This window comes from Scyliorhinus torazame, chromosome 17 (assembly GCF_047496885.1).
Source record: "Scyliorhinus torazame isolate Kashiwa2021f chromosome 17, sScyTor2.1, whole genome shotgun sequence".
NCBI classification, from domain to species: Eukaryota; Metazoa; Chordata; class Chondrichthyes; order Carcharhiniformes; family Scyliorhinidae; genus Scyliorhinus; species Scyliorhinus torazame.
In genome coordinates this window covers 4,867,521-4,892,724 of record NC_092723.1, presented here as the reverse complement: position 1 = coordinate 4,892,724, position 25,204 = coordinate 4,867,521, and the positions used below count along the sequence as shown (strand labels likewise).

General features: G+C 46.9%; 1 protein-coding gene across 3 annotated transcripts in view; it reads right to left on the bottom strand.

The window, feature by feature from the left end:
- Positions 1-15,543, bottom strand: part of LOC140393658 (probable chitinase 10) — a 132,756-nt gene extending 117,213 nt beyond the window's left edge. For all 3 annotated transcript variants that reach the window (XM_072479941.1, XM_072479943.1, XM_072479942.1), the window contains exon 1: positions 15,460-15,543. The gene's annotated coding sequence lies outside the window, so the exon portion shown is untranslated. The remainder of the gene's footprint in view (positions 1-15,459) is intronic.
- Positions 15,544-25,204: the final 9,661 nt, after the last annotated feature.

Genomic DNA, 25,204 nt, shown 5'->3' with positions numbered 1-25,204 from the left:
ATCTTATGACCAACACCTGTCACCTGGCCATTTATTAGCATCCATTATCCATCCATTGTTCAGCCTCTCCCAGCACACTGCTACATTCCACTGAGAGGCTCACACTGTGACTGATATACACAAATAATTAGGTGAAACATAGAAATTAGGTGAAATTCATATATAATTAGGACATTATATTTTAAAATTAATAAATGTTTACAGGCTAACAGCTATTTTACGCAAGAATTTCCATTCATGTATATCGGCAGGAATAAAAGCAGTTCTGAATGTGTTCAAAACAGACACCATTACTTCATGCAGTACTTTCCACTGGGTTTCCGTGATACCTTTTCCTCTTTTTGGTATTAGTCTAATTGCTATATTCACTAACAAAGAAAATGCAAATAAATCAGTAAAATATAATGTCCCTTGTAATCTTGTGTAAGCAGTTTAAGAACTCACCTCTTTTATACTTTCCAGAAGTGGGAAAATACAATTTTTTTACGAGAGATCCCTGGAGCTTTATAATATCTGCCGGGTAATTATAACCCAGTCGATAAAATATTTAATGTGCTTTCTGGAAGAAAGTTTCTTGATCACGCTTCCCCCTGGCCATAGATGACCTTGGTGGGTGTCCTCAGTGACCTAAGGCGGGAATCGAATGTGGGTCCCTGGCGCTGTGAAGCACCAGTGCTAACAACTGTGATACCGTGTCACCCACGTCTCTCATTGAACATCTCTCAACTCTGCCAGAAGAAAGACTGGACACGTCGGGAGCTGCAAAGAGGCAGACTTCCTAAAATACAAGTGACAGTCCAGATAACCTGGGAATTGGGACAGAAATAATGTTTACGAAGCTGTGAAATAAATAAACAGAGACCAAATTATTGTTCAGAACAACTCAACAAAGAATAAACAAAGTGTTCTGAGTTAAAGAGGCAATTGCAGTAACCAGATTTAATGTTGGACAGCAGTCTTCCAAAGTATAACAAAAGTCTGACGCCATTTAAATACAGTTTGGGAATCAAGAATTAAAGCAACTGTGAGCAGTTTGCACAGCGGTCAAGACAAAGAAATATTAAAGTGGGTTGATGTAAAATCCTGGACTGGATTCACTGTAAATGTGGAGTGGAAGCTTTATTTAAAAGTGTCATTTTGAAAACCTGGTCTGGATTTCAGAATTCTGATTCTGGCCTTTCAAGCGACTTCTTGCCTTTACTATTTCTCGTTCCTACACAAACCATTTCCACATCCTGGTTTCTTGAACTCTGGTCACCCCTCGGTATTAGGCTAATGTCATCATCGACTAACAGAGCCATCCCTCCACCTATGCCTCGCCTCCTGTCTTCCCTAATTATCCTGTCCCTTTGAATATTCAGGTCACAATCCATGTCCTCCTGCAGTCATGTCTCCCCAACGGCTATCAAATTGTATTTATTTATTTCTATGTTCACTCTCAGTTCATCTGTTCTCTTTCAAAATGCGGCATGCATTCAGGTTTAGAGCTTTTAGTTTTATCCTTTTTGTTTATTACAGCCTCGAGTCTCGCCTGTTGAATTACTGTTTGATTTGTACTTTCGATTGCTTCCTCTCGTGGTCTGTTTTTTATTTCCTGTCCAAAAAAGACAAACTTGACAATTGTGCACATACCCAACAAGGTGAGTGTATCTGTACTGATATTGTCCAGGTCTTGCTGCATTTGTACATGGACTACCTCGGTACGTGAGAGGTCACGAATGGCGACGTGTAGCTTTTAATGAGGTTTTACGATTCTAAACTGCGGGGGAATGCCTCACAATCAAGGGCCTACAGAGACTCCAAAATAAGTTTTAGTTTAGTTGGGGACAGCATTCCACAGAAACCATTTTGCTGACAGGACTACACAAAGCATCAGAAAGAAAGTCCCAAACTAAACAACAAGGTCCCAAACCAGGGAGAGGGACAGAAAACGATCAGGGGCGAAATTCTCCCCCAACGGCGCGATGTCTGCTGACTGGCGCCCAAAACGGCGCCAATCAGACGGGCATCGCACCGCCCCAAAGGTGCGGAATGCTCCGCATATTTGGGGGCCGAGCCCCAACATTGAGGGGCTAGGCCGGCGCCGGAGGGATTTCCGCCCCGCCAGCTGGCGGAAATGGCGTTTGATGCCCCGCCAGCTGGCGCGGAAATGACATCTCCGGGCGGCGCATGCGCAGGAGCGTCAGCGGCCGCTGACAGTTTCCCGCGCATGCGCAGTGGAGGGAGTCACTTCCGCCTCCGCCATGGTGGAGGCCGTTGTGGAGGCGGAAGGGAAACAGTGCCCCCACGGCACAGGCCCGCCCGCGGATCGGTGGGCCCCGATCGCGGGCCAGGCCACCGTGGGGCACCCCCGGGGCCAGATCGCCCCGCGCCCCCCCCCCCCCCCCGGAGCCCGCCCACGCCGCCTTGTCCCGCCGGTAAATACCTACTTTAATTTACGCCGGTGGGACAGGCAATTTCTTGGCGGGACTTCGGCCCATCCGGGCCGGAGAATTGAGCGGGGGGGGCCCGCCAACCGGCGCGGCCCGATTCCCGCCCCCGCCGAATATCCGGTACCGGAGACTTTGGCGGGGGCGGGATTCACGGCGGGGGGGTCGGAGAATGACGCCCCAGGGATCTGGAAAAAGTTCTTGTTAAGTGAAGTTAAGAGTGAGGAATCGAGGCTCCAATTTAAAAGACAGGGCTTCAAGGTACCCACCACGAATTATGAGGATCTGTGAAAAGCTAGAAGATCCAAGGCCAAAGATTCCTGACTCCTTACCATGGGCCCTTGCGGCAGTGGTGTTCCATTGGCACAGTTGGGTATCTGAGAGATTGCATAGAAGGTGAAGCTTGAATGCACATGGTGATCCAGGGGCGAGGAACATCAGACAGAGGTTGAAAACCTAATGGTGGATCCTTGGTGAAGACATCCAAGAGAAAGTGTTGCTTTGGAGGTGATTCCAAGGCGTGTTATTTCAGAGCGGAGGGTGGGAACCCTTGTGTGAACGACTGAGTTCCATTGAGACCAGTTAGCTCGCAGTATAACAGGTGTCTGGGGAATTGATGAGAAATCAGTCGAGTTGTGCTCGGCAGCATTAAGGGGATCTGATCGCATGGTGATATTGTCATGGACTGTGTACTTACTGCAAACATTAGAGTATGAGATAGAAACAAATCACAACGGATGCTGGTATCTGAAACAAAAACAAAAATACCGGACCATCTCAGCAGGTCTGACAGCATCTGTGCATAGAAAAGACAGCTTTGGCAGAGTCATCCACTCGAAAGGTTAGCTCCCTTCTCTCTCCAGAGTATGAGATAGATCTTGTTACTTGTGTTATCCCTACAAATATGTATATATCCATAAAGGTACAGTTGGAGTGGAAGAGTTTTGTATTATTGATCATCTTTTCTTATTTAATAAATGTTTTATTTTGTTGAAAGTGCATTTGCCGTCTTTGCGACTCTATCCAGTAACCTCCTCCAAATTTCCAAACAAAAAATAAAAGTTGGGATCATGTCAAGCCAGGTTCCACCCTGGGACCTGACCTGTCCAGTAGTAACATAAGCTGAGGATTGTACTACTCGATCTGTTTGCAATCTATTCCATTTAGCACAGTGTACAGCTACACAACACGATAGATAGTTTCCTCAATGTGGAGAGAGGACTTTTTCTCAATGGCGACTGTGCGGTGGTAACGCCTACTGATCCTGTCATGGACAGATGCATGTGCGATAGGCAGGTTGGTGAGGGTGAGGTCTAGTATGTTTTTCCCTCTTGTTGGTTCCCTCACCACCTGCTGCAATCCCAATCTAGCAGCTGTGTCCTTTAGGAACCGGCCAGCTTGGTCAGTAGTGGAGTTTTGGTGATGGCCATTGACGTCCCCCATCCAGAGAACATTCATCACTTCTGCCACCTTCAGTGCTTCCTCCAAGTAATGTGGAACATGAAGGAGGGCATGATTCATCAGCAGAGGGTGTTTGTGGGGTGGATTGGGGAAGTGACACATTGTAAGGTTGTAGGAGGACGCACGGTACATGGTGACCAGCAGGATGTTTCCTTGCCCATGTTTGACCTGATGCTGTGAGGCTTCATGGGGTCCGAAGTCCAGAGTCAATGTTCAGGCACCCTGGGCAACTCCATCCTCACTCTATATCACTCTGCTGCTACCTCAGGTGGGATGGAAATGGTGTTTTTTTATTCATTGATAGTATGTGGGCATCACTGGCTGGGCTGGCGTTTATTGCCCATCCCTAACTCTTGAACTGGGTGAGTTGCTGGGCATTTAAGGGTCAACCAGCATTCAGAGGGCATTTAAGAGTCAACCACAGTGCTGTGGATCTGGAGTCACATGTAGGCCAGACCAGGGAAGGACGGCAGATTTCCTCCCCTCATCAACATTAATAAACCAGATGGGTTTTTGCAAAAATCAACATTGGTTTCATGGTTTCATGGTAATCATTAGACTTTTAATTCCAAATTTTAATAGATTCAAATACCAACATCTGCCGTGGTGGGTTCGAACACGTTGGGCAGCACGGTAGCATTGTGGTTACCACAATTGCTTCACAGCTCCAGGGTTCCAGGTTCGATTCCCGGCTTGGGTCACAGTCTGTGCGGAGTCTGCACATGTTCCCTGTGTGTGCGTGGGTTTCCTCCCGGTGCTCCGGTTTCCTCCTACAGTCCAAAGATGTGCAGGTTAGGTGGATTGGCCATGATAAATTGCCCTTAGTGTCCAAAATTGCCTTGAGTGTTGGGTGGGGTTACTGGGTTATGGGGATATGGTGGAGGTGTTGACCTTGGGTAGGGTGCTCTTTCCAAGAGCCGGTGCAGACACGATGGGCCGAATGGCCTCCTTCTGCATTATAAATTCTATGATTCTATGAACCCTGGTCCTCAGATTATTATCCCGATTCCTAGCCCAGTGACAATATCACAATGCCACCACCTCCCCACCGTCTGGACAATTACCTCTTAAGGTACAATTCTGTCAGCATGACTTTGTCAGGTTGTTTCTTGCCTGGTCTGTGGGACAGCCCTCCTAATTTTGGCACTAGCCCCCCCGATGTTAGTAAGGAGGAGTTTGCAGCATTGATAGGGCTGGGTTTGCCATTGTCGTTTCCAGTGCTTCGGTCCATTCAGTTCTGGTCCTCATAGATTTCCCAGCAGTTTGGTACAATTGAGAGGCTTTCGAGGCTATTTCAGAGGGTAGTCAGCAGTCAACCACATTGCTGTGGGCCGGGGGTCACTTATAGGTCAGACCAGGTCATTTTTTTATGGGCCAGGGTTTAGAGAACCCCAAACTGTATCATGGAATTCACCTGACCCACAACTTTTAATAGATTGTGGAATGGGGAGCACATGGCCCACTCTACAGGCGTGGTACAGCAGAAATCGAAAAGTATTTTTTAAAGCAAAACAATGTTTATTCTACGAACTCAAGTGAACCTTTTAAAACATACAGTGAACATCTTAGCAACCATTAATTCAAATACAACCCCCAAAGAATACAACACTAAGTAATCCTTAATAACTTCCCAAACAACATCCAGAAGACAGAAGAAACACCTTTTAACAGAAGCACATCAGGTTCACATTCACTCCTGAAAACATTTGTAATTCTGAATTCACCAAATGATCAAGAGATAGTCTTTTGATGGCAGAGAGAACAGCAGTACACCTGCTCAGTCTGGCTTCAGCTCCAACACTGAAAACAAAACTAAAACACACCCTGCAGAAAACAGCCTAAAACAAAAGTAAAAAGCTGACAGACAGCCCAGCTCCACCCACATTCTGACATCACTGATAAATGCCCATTTCTTAAAGGTACATTTCTTAAGCACCCATTTCTTAAAGGTACTCTCACATGACACCTCCCCCCAAGAAAAAAAAATAAACGATCAACTTCTAGATGTTTTCATTTTTCACCTTTTCACTATCCTTTAAGAAATGCACACAGTAAATATACTTGTTCGTTTCAAAAAAACAACACACGCAAACAGGTATAATAATATAGTCCTTTTTTTTTCTTCTTCCTCCAACTGAAATCCTTCTCGATTGACAGTCTGTTTGAACAAGAAGGTCTCTGCACGATCCATTCATTTCTCCACGCCGCAGCATTTCTCTTTAAAGTCAGATACTTTAGTTCAATCTGACCACAGAGTCCCTTGTAATTCCCCAACACAGGAGCATTGGTTATCACAGCTTTCAGGCAGTCTAATGCCTGTTGAAAGTCTGCTGTCCATTGAAATTTTCGACGTTTCTTCAGCAAATCCATCAGTGGAGCAATCACACTGCAAAACCTTTGCACAAATGTTCGATGAAATCCACTCATGCCAAGAAATCGCATTATTTCCCTTTGTAATGAGGGTATTGGAAACTCCAAAATAACTGTTGTCTTCACATCCCGTGTGATCATTCGACCCTGTCCGATTGTATGGCCAAGGAAAGTGACTTGGGCTTTTCCAAATTCACTTTTGGCGAGGTTTATCACCAAACCAGCCTCCTGAAGTCAGTCGAATAACAGATGTTTTAAATGTTCTTTCCATGTCTGGCTGAAAATTACCAGATCGTCGATGTGTACCGCACAATCGGGTAATCTTGAAACAACTTTGTTAGTTAACCGCTGAAATGTGGCTGGGGTGTTTTTCGTGGAATAACTTTGAATTGGTATATACCATCTGGAATCACGAAAGCTGAAATCTCCTTCGCCCTTTCGGATAAAGGTACCTGCCAGTAACCTTTAAGTAAATCCAGTTTTGAAATAAAAGCTGATTGTCCCACTTTCTCAATGCAATCCTCCAAACGTGGGATAGGATAAGAGTCCGTTCTTGTAACTGCATTAACCTTCCTAGTCCACACACAACCGTTGGCTACCATCTGGTTTAAGTACCATCATTATGGATGAGCTCCATTGGCTGCAACCCACTTCAATTATGCTATTTTTAAGCATATTCTCAATCTCTTTGTTAACCTGTGCCAATTTTAAAGGATTAAGTCTGTATGGATGTTGTTTGATAGGAACAGCATTTTCCCACGTCTACATCACGTATAGCCATTTTAGTACTTCCCAATTTATCTCCACAAACTTGCCCATGTGATATCAATAACTCTTTCAGGTCAGTCCGTTTTTCCTCTGGAAGGTAACTCAACAATTTATCCCAATTTTTAAGAAAATCCTCATTTTCCAATTTAATTTGAGGTATGTCAAATTCACAGTCATCTGGATTTGATTCGTCACTTTGAGTTAGAATCATTAAAATCTCCTCCTTTTACTCGCCTTCCCTTTCAAACTACCTTTTAAGCATATTCACATGACACACTCGGTGAGTCTTCCTTCTATCTGGTGTTTTTAACCACAAAATTCACCTCACTTAATTGCCTTTCAATCTGATAAGGTCCACAAAACCTTGCTTTTAAAGGTTCACTTGCCATTGGTAACAATACCAAAACTTTATCTCCACTGGCAAAACTACGAACTTTGGATTTCTTGTCTGCTTCCCGTTTCATCACATTTTGTGCAACTTTTAAATGTTGTCTAGCCAATTCACCTTCTCTATTTAATCGTTCCCTAAAATTTGACACGTAATCCAATAATGTAATTTCTGATTTATCACTCACCAATTTTTCCTTAATCAATTTAAGTGGTCCTCTTACCTCATGACCAAAAATTAGTTCAAAAGGACTAAATTTGGTTGACTCATTAGGTGCATGCCTAATTGCAACAGTACGAATGGAATTCCTTTATCCCAATCCTCTGGATAATCGTGACAATAAGCCCTCAACATTGCCTTTAATGTCTGATGCCAGCTTTCTAACGCTCCCTGCTATTCTGGATGGTACGCAGTTGATTTAAATAGTTTTATTCCTAAGCTATCCATAACGTCTTTGACTAACCTTGAGGTAAAATTTGATCCTTGATCTGATTGTATTTCTGTGGGTAGTCCATACCTAGTAAAGAATTTAATTAACTCCTCCACAATCTTTTTAGCTGTAATATTACGTACTGGAATGGCCTCTGGAAACCTAGTAGACACATCCACTATAGTCAAAAGATATTGATTCCCACTTTTTGTTTTAGGAAGCGGTCCTACGCAATCAGTTGGGACCATTGTAAAAGGTTCCTCAAATTCTGGAATGGATATTAAGGGCGCTAGTTTTATCACCGCTTGAGGTTTCCCTATCACTTGACATGTGTGACATGATTGACAAAATTTAACCACATCTTTATGTAGTCCAGGCCAATAAAATTGTTTCTGGATTTTAGCTTGAGTTTTCCTTATTCCCAAATGGCCTGTCACTGGTACCTCGTGTGCAACTCGCAACACCTCCGTTCTATACCCTACCGGCAAAACTACTTGATGAACTTCTGCCCATTTTGCATCCGCCTGCAAATGTAAAGGTCTCCATTTTCTCATCAAGACATCACATTTACGGTAATAAAACTCTGGTATACACGCAGATTCCTCTTCCGTGTATGCTTTCTGATACATCCGTTTTATTGCTACATCTTTTTGTTGTAACTCCGCCAATTTCCTGAACTAAAAATATCTGCCTCATACTCCACCCGTTCTTTTGCAGCCATCTGATCAAAAATCGTTTCTGACAATTGCACTTCACCTTTCTGATTTCTCCTCTTGTCTTAACCTGTGACTTTGCGACCTTGTTACTGCACAATCCAGAAAAATCCCAGGATATTCGTCCTTCAACACTTCAGTTGTCTGATTTTCCACTGGCTTATCAACCACAATAGGCATCACAACCACCTGCGATCCAGCTATATCATTACCCAAGATAAACTGTATTCCTGGACAAGATAGTTTCTCTATTACTCCTACTACCACTTCACCACTCTTCACTGGACTTTCCAACCTTACCTTATGTAATGGAACATAACTCCTCTCATCCTGAATTCCAAATATTACCACCTTTTCTGGCAACATTCTTCCCAAACTACATAACTCTTCATCTCTTACCATTAAAGATTAACTAGCCACCATATCTCTTAAAATTGTGACTTCTTTACCTGCTTCCCCTGATACACATGAGTAAACTTTACCCACACAAGTAAATTCTTTAAAGACATCTGGCACCTTCTTATCAATCACCTCTTGAACAGGCTGTACAAGATTTTGCACCTTTTCGTTTCACTTGGGCTTTCCTTCACCACTTTTACAAACCCGACTGTCTTATCCTGTTTTACCATATCAGCCTTCCCAGTGCTTTTCTTCAACCACCAACACTGTGACTTTACATGGCCTAGTTTATTACAGTGAAAACATTTGATATTTTTCATTTCTTTTCCACCGTCCTGGATTTCTTTTTTAGTCTGAGGTACACTCTCCTTATTATCTCCCATCAGATCACCTTTACCTTTACCACTTGAGTATTTCTCATATCCCCAGTTTCTATCCCTCACCGGCTGAAACTGATGTCGGAAACCAAGCTTTGATTTATGAACTAATTCATAATCATCTGCCATTTCTGCTGCTAATCTCGCAATTTTAACCCTCTGCTCTTCCACATGAGTTCTCACTACATCAGGAATTGAATTTTTAAACTCCTCCCAAAGTATAATTTCTCTGAGAGATTCATACGTTTGGTCTATTTTAAAAGTCCTTATCCACCTATCAAAATTACTCTGTTTGAGCCTTTCAAACTCCATGTATGTTTGACCAAATTCTTTCCTTAAATTTCTAAACCTTTGTCTGCAGGCTTCAGACACCAGCTCATATGCACCTCAGATGGATTTTTTCACCTCCTCATACGTCTCAGATACTTCCTCCGGTAGTGATGCAAATGTTTTACAAGCCCTACCGACCAGCTTTGTTTGAATTATTAATACCCACATGTCCTGTGGCCATTTCATTTGTTTAGCTACCTTCTCAAATGAAATGAAAAAGGCTTCTACCTCCTTCTCATCAAACCTTGGCAATGCTTGGACATATTTAAATAGATCCCCACCAAGCATTCGACTGTGACGCTCTTTCTCACTATCCTCATCACTATCATCCAACTGTACGTTTCCCTTTACGTCTGCCAATTTTAACTGACTGTCATGTTTCATGTCTATTTTCTGAAGTTCAAACTCTCTTTCTTATCTTTTTCCCTGATCGGTATCTCCCTTTTTCTTTCCTTTTGTTCTGCTAGGGCAATTCTTTCTTTTCTCCTTTCTTCTCTCTCCTTTTCTTTTTCCTCACTGTCTCTTTCGCACTCAAGCTGCTTTAATTCTTTCTCACGTTCCATTTGTTTAATTTGTAACTGAATTTTTGACATTTCCAATGAGTCAAACTGTATCTCAGGCAACTTTAAATGCTTAGCCACCGCCATAATGACCTCATCTTTTCGCATTTTGTCAGGTAATGTTAACTGCAATGTTTTTGCCAAATCTGACAGTCTGCTTTTAGTCTCTATCCGTAAGGTACTGCGTGTGACAGTCTCCACCCCCAAAAATTTCAGAGCCTCTGAAAGAGCCATTGTCCACAACACACTCCCTACTTAAACTAAAATGCCACACCTGATAAGCAACCACAATATGCTCACCCCCCACTGTCTTTAAGTTCACTAAACCAATCCAATAGACAGACTTTTATTCCCCTCGAGCCCCCAATGTTTTATGGGCCAGGGTTTGGTGAACCCCAAAGTGTATCATGGAATTCACCTGCCCCACAACTTTTAATAGATTTTGGTATATGGAGCACACGGCCCACTCTACAGGTGTGGCACAGCAGAAATGGAAAAGTATTTTTTAAAGCAAAACAATGCTTCTTCTATGAACTCAAGTTAACCTTTGAAAACATACAGTGAACATCTTAGCAATCATCAATTCAAAAACAACACCCAAAGAATACAACACTAAGTAATCCTTAATAACTTCCCAAACAACATCCAGAAGACAGAACATAGAACGATACAGCGCAGTACAGGCCCTTCGGGCCACGATGTTGCACCGACATGGGAAGTCAAAAAACAAAAGCCATCTAACCTACACTATGCCATTATCATCCATATGCGTATCCAATAAACTTTTAAATGCCCTCAATGTTGGCGAGTTCACTACTGTTGCAGGTAGGGCATTCCACGGCCTCACCACTCTTTGCATAAAGAACCTACCTCTGACCTCTGTCCTATATCTATTACCGCTCAGTTTAAGGCTATGTCCCCTCGTGCTAGCCATTTCCATCCGCGGGAGAAGGCTCTCACTGTCCACCCTATCTAACCCCCTGATCATTTTGTATGCCTCTATTTAGTCTCCTCTTAACCTTCTTCTCTCTAACGAAAACAACCTCAAGTCCATCAGCCTTTCCTCATAAGATTTTCCCTCCATACCAGGCAACATCTTGGTAAATCTCCTCTGCACCCGCTCCAAAGCTTCCACGTCCTTCCTATAATGCAGTGACCAGAACTGTACGCAATACTCCAAATGCGGCTGTACCAGAGTTTTGTACAGCTGCAACATGACCTCATGACTCCGGAACTCAATCCCTCTACCAATAAAGGCCAACACTCCATCGGCCTTCTTCACAACCCTATCAACCTGGGTGGCAACTTTCAGGAATCTATGTACATGGACACCTAGATCCCTCTGCTCATCCACACTTCCAAGAACTTTACCATTAGCCAAATATTCCGCATTCCTGTTATTCCTTCCAAAGTGAATCACCTCACATTTCTCTACATTAAACTCCATTTGCCACCTCTCAGCCCAGCTCTGCAGCTTATCTATGTCCCTCTGTAACCTGCTACATCCTTCCGCACTGTCGACAACACCACCGACTTTAGTGTCGTCTGCAGATTTACTCACCCACCCTTCTGCGCCCTCCTCTAGGTCATTGATAAAAATTACAAACAGCAACGGCCCCAGAACAGATCCTTGTGGTACGCCACTTGTAACTGAACTCCATTCTGAACATTTCCCATCAACCACCACCCTCTGTCTTCTTTCAGCTAGCCAATTTCTGATCCACATCTCTAAATCACCCTCAATCCCCAGCCTCCGTATTTTCTGCAATAGCCTACTGTGGGGAACCTTATCAAACGCTTTACTGAAATCCATATACACCACATCAACTGCTCTACCCTCGTCTACCTGTTCAGTCACCTTCTCAAAGAACTCGATAAGGTTTGTGAGACATGACCTACCCTTCACAAAGCCATGCTGACTATCCCTAATCATATCATTCATATCTAGATGATTATAAATCTTGTCTCTTATAATCCCCTCCAAGACTTTACCCACAACAGACGTGAGGCTCACCGGTCTATAGTTGCCGGGGTTGTCTCTACTCCCCTTCTTGAACAAAGGGACCACATTTGCTATCCTCCAGTCCTCTGGCACTATTCCTGTAGCCAATGATGACATAAAAATCAAAGCCAAAGGCCCAACAATCTCTTCCTTGGCTTCCCAGAGAATCCTAGGATAAATCCCATCAGGCCCCGGGGACTTATCTATTTTCAGCCTGTCCAGAATTGCCAACACCTCTTCCCTACGTACCTCAATGCCATCTATTCTAATAGCCTGGGTCACAGCATTCTCCTCCACAACATTATCTTTTTCCTGAGTGAATACTGACGAAAAATATTCATTTAGTATCTCGCCTATCTCTTCAGACTCCACACACAACTTCCCATCCCTGTCCCTGACTGGCCCTACTCTTACCCAAGTCATTCTTTTATTCCTGACATACCTATAGAAAGCTTTTGGGTTTTCCTTGATCTTACCTGCCAAATACTTCTCATGTCCCCTCCTTGCTCGTCTTAGCTCTCTCTTTAGATCCTTCCTCGCTACCTTGTAACTATCAAGCGCCCCAACTGAAACTTCACTCCTCATCTTCACATAGGCCTCCTTCTTCCTCTTAACAAGAGATTCCACTTCTTTGATAAACCACGGTTCCCTCGCTCTAAGCCTTCCTCCCTGCCTGACCGGTACGTACTTATCAAGAACACGCAGTAGCTGTTCCTTAAACAAGCTCCACATATCCAGTGTGCCCAACACTTGCAGCCTACTTCTCCAACCTATCCCCCCCAAGTCATGTCTAATGGCATCATAATTGCCCTTCCCCCAGCTATAACTCTTGCCCTGCGGGGTATACTTATCCCTTTCCATCACTAACGTAAACTTCACCGAATTGTGGTCACTGTCCCCAAAGTGCTCACCTACCTCCAAATCTAACACCTGGCCTGGTTCATTACCCAAAACCAAATCCAAAGAAGAAACACCTTTTAACAGAAGCACATTGGGGCAGCACGGTAGCATTGTGGATAGCACAATCGCTTCACAGCTTCAGGGTCCCAGGTTCGATTCCGGCTTGGGTCACTGTCTGTGTGGAGTCTGCACATCCTCCCCGTGGATGCGTGGGTTTCCTCCGGGTGCTCCGGTTTCCTCCCACAGTCCAAAGATGTGCAGGTTAGGTGGGTTGGCCATGATAAATTGCCCTCAGTGTCCAAAATTGCCCTTAGTGTTGGGTGGGGTTACTGGGTTATGGGGATAGGGTGGAGGTGTTGACCTTGGGTAGGGTGCTCTTTCCAAGAGCCGGTGCAGACTCGATGGGCCAAATGGCCTCCTTCTGCTCTGTAAATTCTATGATAATCTATGAATTAGGTTTACATTCACTACTGAAAATATTTATAATTCTGAATTCACCAAATGATCAAGAGATAGTCTTTTGATGGCAGAGAGAACAGCAGTACACCTGCTCAGTCTGGCTTCAGCTCCAACACTTAAAACGAAATTAAAACACACCCTGCAGCAAACAGCCTAAAACGAAAGTAAAAAGCTGACAGACAGCCCAACTCCACGCACACTGTGACATCACTGATCAACACCCATTTCTTAAAGATACTCTCACATGACACCAGGTAAGGAGAGAAGATTCGCATGCCAAAGGATATTAGTGAATCAGGTAGGTTAATATGACAATCAACAATATTTTCATGGTCATCATTTGCAAGTTAATTCCAGATTTGTTTGTGTTGATTGAATACAATTTCCACTACCTGCCGTATTGTGATTTTGACCCAGGTGCCCAGGGCGATACCCTGCATCGCTGGATTACTGGTACATATGACAATACCACTGCATCACTGCCTCCTTTAGATACATCCATGCCTTCAGCTGTTTCAAAGGATTCCGTTTTCATGAGAGAAAAAACATTAGTGCGATCTAAATGGTAAAAATAAAATCCTGAAATCCAACTTTCTAAAACTCAATATTCAATCCTGAAGGGCCTCGTTATTTGGCTTTAATTTAAGGTCATTTTTTAATCCAGATACAAGTTTTGTTTGAGTTGACACAGCTCATGTCAACATTTTTGAAAGTTTTCACCACCGTTTCTGCATTCTCTGTGTTGACCATGTCAAATGTTAAATTGATTAAAATTAACCAGAACATTTAACAATTTGTAAAAATTCAACCTTTTCGGGAGTGGTCCCTTCGACCCACTGGAACAGAATGATCAATTTTGTGAATAAGTCATTGTCCTAAAGCGAAATCAGACCCAGCAAAACATTCCGATCAGCTGCTCTTTACGGGTTTGTTGTGTTTCAGTGGCGGAGGTTTGGAGAGCTCCATAGATTGAATAGTTTGTCACATCTGGTGAGATATCTGTGAGCCATCATGACAGCTGAGTTAAAGCACTTTATTCTGTTCCAGCTGAGACGCCCAGCTCAATATTCCCACTGCTTCATTACATTGATACACAAGACACAGAAGAAGAGTTTAACTGATAACAGTGCGATTGACACTCAGATTACAGGAATGTACCGCAGAACGCAAATGATCTGAAGTGACCTTTTACCTAAATTTGAGTAACAAAATATATACTTTCAAGGGACCAACAATTAAAGTGTTAAAATAAATGTGCTCACCTGTTAAGCAGAGGGCAGCTCTGTGTCCTGCCAGGTCACCAATGTAACAGGTTCCTTATCATTGTGCACATGCTCCAAATTGATTTTCTCAATGATTCGGTTTAGTGATCCCAATTGGGAATAATCAGGCTTTAATGTGAGGTTAGCAGAATCAATCATACTCATCGGGCCCGTTTCGGGTGCGTTTAGCAAAGTGTTTCTTGGTGCTTGAAGCACCGAGAATAACCCCGCTACTAAATCGTACTCTACTCCATTTTGGGGCCTTGGCGAGGAACACCCCGTCGAGGCCCCACTTATGCTCATTTCCTGCACGAACAAGCTCAGCTCACCAGTGCGGGGAGAGATCAGGGTACCATTTGTAAATGGACCCCCCCCCCCCACCCCAACAGAGCCTCCAGATTTCCCCACCGCCAATCAGGGAGTTTGTGAGACTCCACACCCCACCTCATAAGGGCAGGGCATCTCCGGGCCCGATCCCTGGCACACGCAACATGCCAATTGGGCACCAATCACCTCGGTAAGATGGCATTGCCGGGATGCCAGGCTGGTACCCTAGCTGATCGCGCCCATAGTACTTAAGCAACAATTAATGGAATTAACGTTGATGTTACCTGATGTGAGTCTCTGGGCAGCACTGCAGCATCAGAATTCTTGCTCAAACCAGCAATGTCTGGTTCTGTTCATTTATATCCTTTTAATTATGGTTCACTTGTCCACGTACGTCCCTGCATCAGCTAAAACCCATTGACTCCAAACTGTTCAATTTCTACCAACCATTATCTTCCACGTCCAATGCCCAGAGTAAGGTGTAACCTTCCACCAACCAAATGCTGAAACAGCCAAATATAAATTGTTAAAGGTTAACGAGATTAAGGACATCCAAGTCCATCTAATTATTGAAAAGTTACACACAGATCCTGATTGTGGCTCCGCTCTGTCTAGCTTCAGCCAATCATTATCTTGTTCCATTGTCCCCTCGTTTGACTTGCACCTCATTATTTTGCCATTTATTCACTCCTGCTTTCCACCCTTGCATTGACAATCCTTTTCTAGTTATCTCCCCTCCCCTTCCACTTTTCTCTGCCTCTGTGCTGCTTAAAACCAATTATATCTCTAACCTTAACTACACTTCCTCGCACCTCAATGACTTTTGTATTTGTTCAGAACCCTTGTCGGAATTGCACATAGTTGGACAATCTAATATTTCATGCTGGCACTTCTGGTATGCCTTTGCTTTTCCTCAGCATCCTCAATTGCATTGAAATGTCCATCCTCCACAACCTCGCCACTTTCAGTGTGATGGTCCCTTCAAGCACATCCTCCGCCCCCAGGAAATCCCAGATTCCGCAGAAGATTGGGTGTGAATGCTTCCATTTGCTGGAGGGATGGGCTTGGAATCTGCTGTAATCCACTTCATTTTCTGAGCCTGCATCTTCTCTGTTGAAGAACGAGGAATGGCGTTTCACTGGACAGGGCTGCTGTGCCTAGCACCTGAGATGTTTCTGGTTGTTGTATGCTGTCTTGTAGGAAGTGCCCCCCGTGTTGAAACCCCAGCATCTCTTTGGCGTATATATGGATGTGCTTGGTCATGCGATGGTCATGTGATGGTCATGCGATGGTCATGCGATGGTCATGCAATGTCTCAATCCCTCACCGCTTCTGCTTGGTGATTTTTCAGCTGCATGTCCCAGGTTGATCCAAAGGACATTGCGGACAAACAACTTCACCAGCTCCAGGGACAGGGAGACCAGCTCCTCTCCTTCAGCTTTCTTGAACTCATGAAACCTCTGCTACATCTGTGAAAGGTTGCTGCTGCCCCCCAAAACCCAAGAGTTCAGAGTTCCGCTGCAGAATACTTTGACTATCTGTACCTCTCCTTAGGATTTCTCAGCGAACTTTCCCACTCAGGTGAGTGTTACCTGCTCCCTTTCATTGAGGACTCAGGACGTCATGACCAGCTGGGCGTCCTCAATCCAATCTGCAGTCGGCACCAAATCTACCCACCTTTGTATCCTTGGGAGGTAGAATATCCATTGGTGGAATGTTCCACCCATCCCCTGCTGTGTTAAAGAGAGGCCCACTAGAAACCAGGTTCTCTTCATTGCTTCACCTCTCAGAATCATCCTGTTGTGCCTCCCAGGCTACTTCAGTCGTCAGTGACAGGGCCGGTTCCAAATCTTTCACTAACTGCTCGATCTCGACCAGGGGACTTACTATTTAGCCTGGCATGACCTGATACCTGCTGTGGAATCCCACTCCTGACACCAAAGTGTAACAGGGGATTTTAGAACACAGGCTGCACAATAGGTTATAAAACAAGGTTGGTTCATTCCACTGACATCAAAGAGGTGTCAGCCTAAGAAAAAAGTGCAATTCCAATAAACAAGCTATTTACAGAAATAGTCACTGTTGATTGCCCAGATCTCTGTCCTTTTTGGGGCCTCAGCTCCTCAATGCAATTGCTCACCAGGCTTATTCAGGCTTGTTCCACTGCCCAGCTCCTGGTTGCTGTCCTCGCCGCGCGCGCTCTCTCTCTCTCTCTCTCTCTCTCACTCTCAGTTTGGCTAACTTACTGGCCCCTTTACCAACCGCAAGAGTTTCAATCTTCCCTAGGCTCCTGTCCCACTGCCACTCTCATGCCCTCGATGGTTCTTATTGTCTTCTCCCGCGCCTCATGACATCGGGCTCCATCTCTCAGTTAGTCAAAGACACTGCTCCCTGCAGAGTCTGGCCCACTGGGGCCGGCTAGTTCCCCAAGTCATTTCTCTCCTTCTGAGCCTCCCCATCCTGCCGGGGGCCATTTTGATTGCCCAGTTCAGAAGATTCGGGGCTCAGCTTCATCCCCATGAGCAGAAAAACAAGGCTGACAATACAGCCTGTTCCTGCCCACCAAACTCATTTCTCCCTATTTTGACTCCATACTCTCTCCTCTTGTCCAGTCCCCTCCATTCGTGATTCGTCTGATGACCTACATGATGTCAACAACGTCCAGTTCCCCGGTCCAACCGCCTCCTAAATCCCATGGATGTCCAATCCCTCTGCACCTCCATTTCCCACCAGGATGTCCAATTCCTCTCCCTCCATTCCCCACCAGGATGTCCAATCCCTCTATACGCCCATTCCCCACCAGGATGTCCAATCCCTCTCCCTCCATTCCCCACCAGGATGTCCAATCCCTCTCCCTCCATTCCCCACCAGGATGTCCAATCCCTCTGCACCTCCATTCCCCACCAGGATGTCCAATCCCTCTCCCTCCATTCCCCACCAGGATGTCCAATCCCTCTCCCTCCATTCCCCACCAGGATGTCCAATCCCTCTATACCTCCATTCCCCAGCAGGATTCCCAATTCCTCTATACCTCCATTCTCCACCAGGATGTCCAATCCCTCTACACCTCCATTTCCCACTGGGATGTCCAATCCCTCTCCCTCCATTCCCCACCAGGATTCCCAATCCCTCTATACCCCCATTCCTCACCAGGATGTCCAATCCCTCTATACCCCCATTCCCCACCAGGATGTCCAATCCCTCTATACCTCCATTCCCCACCAGGATTCCCAATTCCTCTATACCCCCATTCCCCACCAGGATGTCCAATCCCTCTATACCCCCATTCCCCACCAGGATGTCCAATCATTCTATACCTCCATTCCCCACCAGGATGTCCAATCCCTCTATACCCCCATTCCCCACCAGGATTCCCAATCCCTCTATACCCCCATTCCCCACCAGGATGTCCAATCCCTCTACACCTCCATTCCCCACCAGGATTCCCAATCCCTCTATACCCCCATTCCCCACAAGGATTCCCAATCCCTCTATACCCCCATTCCCCACCAGGATGTCCAATCCCTCTATACCCCCATTCCCCACCAGATGTCCAATCCCTCTATACCCCCATTCCTCACCAGGATGTCCAATCCCTCTATCCCCCCATTCCCCACCAGAATGTCCAATCCCCCTATACCCCCATTCCCCACCAGGATGTCCAATCATTCTATACCTCCATTCCCCACCAGAATGTCCAATCCCTCTATACCCCCATTCCCCACCAGAATGTCCAATCCCTCTATACCCCCATTCCCCACCAGGATGTCCAATCATTCTATACCTCCATTCCCCACCAGGATGTCCAATCATTCTATACCTCCATTCCCCACCAGGATGTCCAATCCCTCTCCCTCCATTCCCCACCAGGATGTCCAATCCCTCTCCCTCCATTCCCCACCAGGATGTCCAATCCCTCTATACCTCCATTCCCCACCAAGACGTCCAATCCCTCTCCCTCCATTCCCCACCAGGATGGCCAATCCCTCTATACCTCCATTCCCCACCAGGATGGTCTAAGGGCTCTCCACTTCTTCCTCAAACAGAGGCCTGAACAATCCCCATCCCCCAGCAATCTCCTCCGTCTGGCTGAACCTGTCCTCTCTCTCAACAATTTCCCCTTTAACTTGTCCCATTTCCTCCAAACCAAAGGGGTTGCTTTGTGTACCTAGATGGGTCCCAGTTTTGCCTGTCCTGCTATGGGGTATGTGGAACATTCCTAGATCCAGTCCTACTCCGGCCCCGTCCCACAACTCTTTTCTGTACATTGATGACTGTTTTGGTGCCGCTTCATGTTGCCGTCTGGACTTGGAAAAATTGATTAATTTCCTTCCCTCGATCACCTTCAGATGCTCCCTCTCCGACACTTCCCTTTCTTGACCTCTCTATCTCCATTTTTGGGGATAGACTGTCCACTAATATCCATTACAAACCCACTGACTCCCACAGCTACCTCAACTACAGCTCTTCACCCTCCACATCCCGTAAGGATTCTATCCCATTCTCCCCGTTCCTTCGCCCCCGTCACATTTGTTCTGATGATGCCACATTCCAAAACGGTTCTGCTGACATGTCTTCGTTCTTCATTAATCGCGGTTTCCCACTCACTAGGGTCGATAGGGCTTTGAACCGTGTCCGAACATTCTCCCGCACCTCTGCACTCACCCCCTTTCCTCCTTCCCAGATGAGGATAGGTTCCCTTGTCCTCACTATTCACCCCACCAGCCTCCGCATTCAAAAAATCATCCTTCGCCAACTGCAGCATGATTCCACCACCAAATACATCTTCCCCTCACTCCTCCTGTCAGCATTTTGCAGGGACCGTTCCCTCCGGGATACCCTGGTCCACTCCCCCATCACCCCCAACACCTCACCCTCTTCCCACGACACCCTCCCATGCAATTACAGAAGGTGTAACACCTGCCCCTTTACCTCCTCCCTGCTCACCATCTCAGGCCCTAAACATTCTTTCCAAGTGAGACAGCTTCACGTGCACCTCCCTCAATCTGGTCTATTGCATTCGCTGCTCCCAGTGTGGTCTACTCTACATTGGAGAGACTAAACGCAGACTGGGTTGCCGCTTTGCACAACACCTCCGGTCCGTCTGCAAGCAGGACCCAGACCTTCCTGTCGCTGCCATTTCAACTCCCCGTCCTGTTCTCACGCCCACATGTCCGTCCTTGTCCTGCTGCAATGTTCCAGTGAAGCCCAGCGCAAACTGGAGGAACAGCAACTCATCTTCCGATTAGACACGTTACAGCCTTCCGGACTTAACATTGAGTTCAGCAACTTCAGACTGTGAACTCTCTCCTCCTCCTTCACCCCATTTTTAATTTTATCAATGTATTTAAATTTCTTCCATCGATCTGTTTTTCCCTCATCCGAGTTCCCGATGGCACAGGAAACGTGCTCTCAGCTTTGTGAACCTGGGGTGGTAGCTGCGGACTGTGACACAGTCGGGGTGGGGGGGGGGGGTTATCTGCCTTGCTCTATCTGGGTGGCTTCGATGTGTCGTGTTGATCAGAGAACAACGAGTCTTGTAAACCAACAAAACTATTTTACTGAACACTATTAACTGGATTCAACACCTATTCCTCAGAAACAAACGGTTGATTGATTACACATAAACTATATTGACTATACTCTTCTACATCTACCTCACGAACATAATCAACTACTCTCTTGCTCCCTCACTATCTCCAGTCCTTCTAGCCAGCTCTGCTCCTCCCACCTACTCCAAACCTCTGTCCCACAAGGCTCTGCATCATCCCTTATATACCTCTGAGACTAGCTCCCCCTAATGGCTCTCTGTGTACATTTCATTAACCCTTACTTTACTGCAAAGTGTAATAATACCACAGGGGGAGCCGCGCTGCTTGCCGGGGGGGGGGGCTTCGGCGAGGGCTGGGGGGTGACTGGTGCCAGGTGGCATGGGGGTGTCCTGGATGACATTATCTAGCAGGTCTGGTCTGCGCGCGGCCGGGGGCATGTTGTATGGCATGAGCGCTGAAGGTTTTCGCCATGTGCATGCCCGGCCATGGACCGTGAATTCGCCAGGCGTTTATATCGGTAAGGCTGTGCATTTTATGTGCACCCAGCTGCTAGTCCTTCACCAGCCGAAGGATGGGTGCTGGGGCCTCGCCGATTCTTTCGTCGTAAAACCCCAGACACTTCCTCCGGACGCAGCCTCAAAATCGGAGAATCCAGCCCGATTTCGTTCCCCAGCTTTCCATTCCAAATCTCATGAGAGTTTTGCTGTTTCAATATTCACAGAATGTTGCTTGTGTCATATATATAAGCAAACCAAATAACATGAAGATATATCAGATGAGTATTATTTAAAATTACCAGAATACTCAGATAGACACAAATCCAAGGTTTTGGACATTTCACAGTTTGGCAAAGATTTTGCAGAATCACAGAATTGTTATGGGGCACAAGGAGGCCATTCGCCCAGCATGTCTCTACCAGCCCCCCGAATGAGTATTGTCACTTTGGGCCATTCTCGTGCCTTTTACCCCATAACCCTGCACAATGTTTCTATTCAAATAATCATCTAATACCTTCTTGAATGACCGGCTTGAACCTGCCTCCTAGAAATAAATGGAACATTTCACCCTCAGGATCTGGTTGGACGGAGCTTTGAACTATGATTTCTTTGTTCTACAATAAACTCTGGAAACAGAGAAATACATCACGATATGGAATTGTTTGGATTGCCACTGGGTGTGAGGGGGTGTAGATGATCAGTTTTAGAGGGTGGTGGAGATTGGGTCTGGCTTTTGTCATCTGGGGAAGAGCCTGATGAAGATGATGATGGGGTAGTAGGTGCGGAGGTGTTTACATTATTTAGGAAGGTAACTGTGACATACATTTGAGGCCTATCTGATTCAGCTCAGCTTTCACAACATGCCAATGGAAGAGTCAGGTTGATGTCTTTTCGGAACGGAAGCGGAAATTTTAACCTCCTCGCTCTAGAACTTCCCGAATTCCATTCCCGCCTCTAGTGCGCTGAATCACACGGCAGATCTGCCTCCTGGTCTACTTATCCCTGACTGCCAGAAAAATGCCACTTCTTGGAAGGCCTTCTCCACTAGCAGCTGGATTAGAAAGGCACCTGAATGTCCTCAGGCTGGCATGGACACGATAGGTTGAATGGTCTGCCTCTGTGCTGGAACTTTTCTCTGATGTTGTGATTATGGAGGGAGTGAAGGGAGGGGTCAATCGGACTGGAGGCTGTGGAGGAACATTCGGGGACATTGGGCATTGAATGACTGTGCAGGTTTCCTGCTGTGGCCGGCAGCTCATCAACATTGCGCTGGGCGGGAGGAATGGTGATGGTTGGTCAGCTGTCATATGCAGGATGACCATGGGATTGAGGCAGAATGGAGGGTCAAGGGATGCATGGCCATACTGACTGTCTCTTTCTCACCATCCCGCCCCCTTCACAGATAAGAGATGGGGCGGGATTCTCCGATCGGCGATGCCGAAATCCGTTCAGTGATTAGCTGGAGAATCCCCTTTACGCTGGAATCGAGGGCGGCGCCGTTTTTGCAATACTCCCCCCTCAAAAATGGTGTACTCCACGCCGCCGGGACGGCCTCAGAGGTCACCTGAGGCCCTCCCCCGATGCTCCAGCCCCTGATGGGCCGAGTCCCTGGCGGTGTGGGGGGCGTGTCCTCACAACTTTCGAGGACCTCGCGTGGTGGCTGCGGACCGAGTCCGGCGCCGCCACAGTCGAGGAGGAGCCGTTCCGCTGGCAGGAGGGGGGCTTCGGCGGGGGCTAGGGGGACTGGTGGGGGGTGGACCGGGGAAGGCGAGGGGGATTACAGGGGAGCAGGTTTTGGCCGGCCGCCGCAGTGCACATGGTCGGCCATGGACCCGGCCATTCTGCAGCCTTATCCGCAGAATCAATTAATGTCACAAGCCGTTAAATCGGCTTGAGGTTTCCAGTCACATGCCTTTAGTTGGTGGTGCGACCTCTAACCAGCAGGTGGCGGTACAGATCCAGCAGAGGGCAGCAGAGCAGAGCTGCTGATTGGCTGTTGCGGGGAAAATTTGCATCAGTGCATTGCGGTTTCGAGAAGGTGGTTTGTGGAGGAGCGGTTGGGAGTTTCCAGCTTAATCCGGTCGGAGTGAGGACAGAGTGACTGCTGGGTAAGTAGAAAAGATTTAAATTGTTTGGGCGGACCCATAACAGCTGATTGCTGTTCTCGTGCGGGGCGCAGTGGTTGCAGGTTAAGTGTTTTATTTTTACCTGTATTTAAGTTGGGCGGTTCCTAAATCCTAGACACTACACTTGTAGTGTCCCCCACCCTTCCACCTCCTCTAACCTAAGGGGTAGAATGAATAACAGGTAAGCTCTTTCTTTCTTTTTCTTGTTTCATTTTGAGGGGATGGCAGGGAAGGCAGTGCAATGTTCCTCCTGCAGAATGTTTGAGGTGAGGGACGCCGTCAGTGTCCCTGCTGATTTAAACTAATTTGTCAGGGGACTGGGAAAACGAGCTGTAGTCTAGAAGCCAGTGTCGAGAGTAGTGAGGTACTGAGGAGGGTATCACGGTCGCAGGAGTGTACCGGCAGACAGAAAGGTGGGTTGAAGTGTGTCTACTTCAATGCAAGGAGTATCCGGAATAAGGTAGGTGAACTTGAAGCATGGATTGGTACTTGGGACTATGAAGCTGTGGCCATTACGGAGACATGGGGCGAGATTGCGGAGACATGGGGCAGCACGGTAGCATTGTGGCTAGCACAATAGCTTCACAGCTCCAGGGTCCCAGGTTCGATTCCGGCTTGGGTCACTGTCTGTGCGGAGTCTGCACATCCTCCCCGTGTGTGCGTGGGTTTCCTCCGGGTGCTCTGGTTTCCTCCCACAGTCCAAAGATGTGCAGGTTAGGTGGATTGGCCAAGATAAATTGCCCTTAGTGTCCAAAATTGCCCTTAGTGTTGGGTGGGGTTGTTGGGTTGTGGGGATAGGGTGGAGGTGTGGACTTTGGGTAGGGTGCTCTTTCCAAGAGCCGGTGCAGACTCGATAGGCTGAATGGCGTCCTTCTGCACTGTAAATTCTATGAAATTACGTCTATGATTCTCCGACCCCCCGCTGGCGTGAATCCCGCCCCGCCGGTTGCAGAAATTCTCCGGCACCAGATATTCAGCGGGGGCGGGAATCGCGCCGCGCCGGTTGGCAGGTCCCCCCCCCCGCGATTCTGCGGCCCGGATAGGTCCAAGTCCCGCTGCTAAAATGCCTATCCCGCCGGCGTAGATTAAACCACCAACCTTACCGGCGGGACAAGGCGGCGCAGGCGTGCTCCGGGATCCTGGGGGGGCGCGGGGCAATCTGGCCCCGGGCGGGGGCCCCCACGGTGGCCTGGCCCGCGATCGGGGCCCACCGATCCGCGGGCGGGCCTGTGCCGTGGGGGCACTCTTTTCCTTCTGCTTTCGCCACGGTCTCCACCATGGCGGAGGCGGAAGAGACTCCCTCCACTGCGCATGTGCGGGGATGCCGTGAGCGGCCGCTAACGCTCCCGCGCATGCGCCCCCGATAGATGTAATTTCCGCGCCAGCTGGCGGGGCACCAAAGGCCTTTTCCACCAGCTGGCAGGGCGTAAATTTGTCCGGCGTGGGCCTAGCCCCTTAAGGTTGGGGCTTGGCCCCCCAAGATGCGGAGCACTCCGCACCTTTGGGGCGGCGCGATGCTTGACTGATTTGCGCCGTTTTGGGCGCCAGTCGGCGACATCGTGCCAATACCGGAGAATTTTGCCCATGGTTAGAACAGGGACAGGAATGGTTGTTGGAAGTTCCGGGGTATGGATGTTTCAGTAAGAGTAGGGAAGGTGGTAAAAGAGGTGGAGGAGTGGCATTGTTAATCAAGGATAGTTTAACGGCTGCAGAAAGGCAGTTTGAAGGGGATCTGCCTACTGAGGTAATATGGGCCGAAGTTAGAAATAGGAAAGGAGCGGTCACGTTGTGAGAAGTTTTCTATAGACCCCCAAATAGTAATAGAGATGTGGAGGAAGAATTTGCAAAACAGAT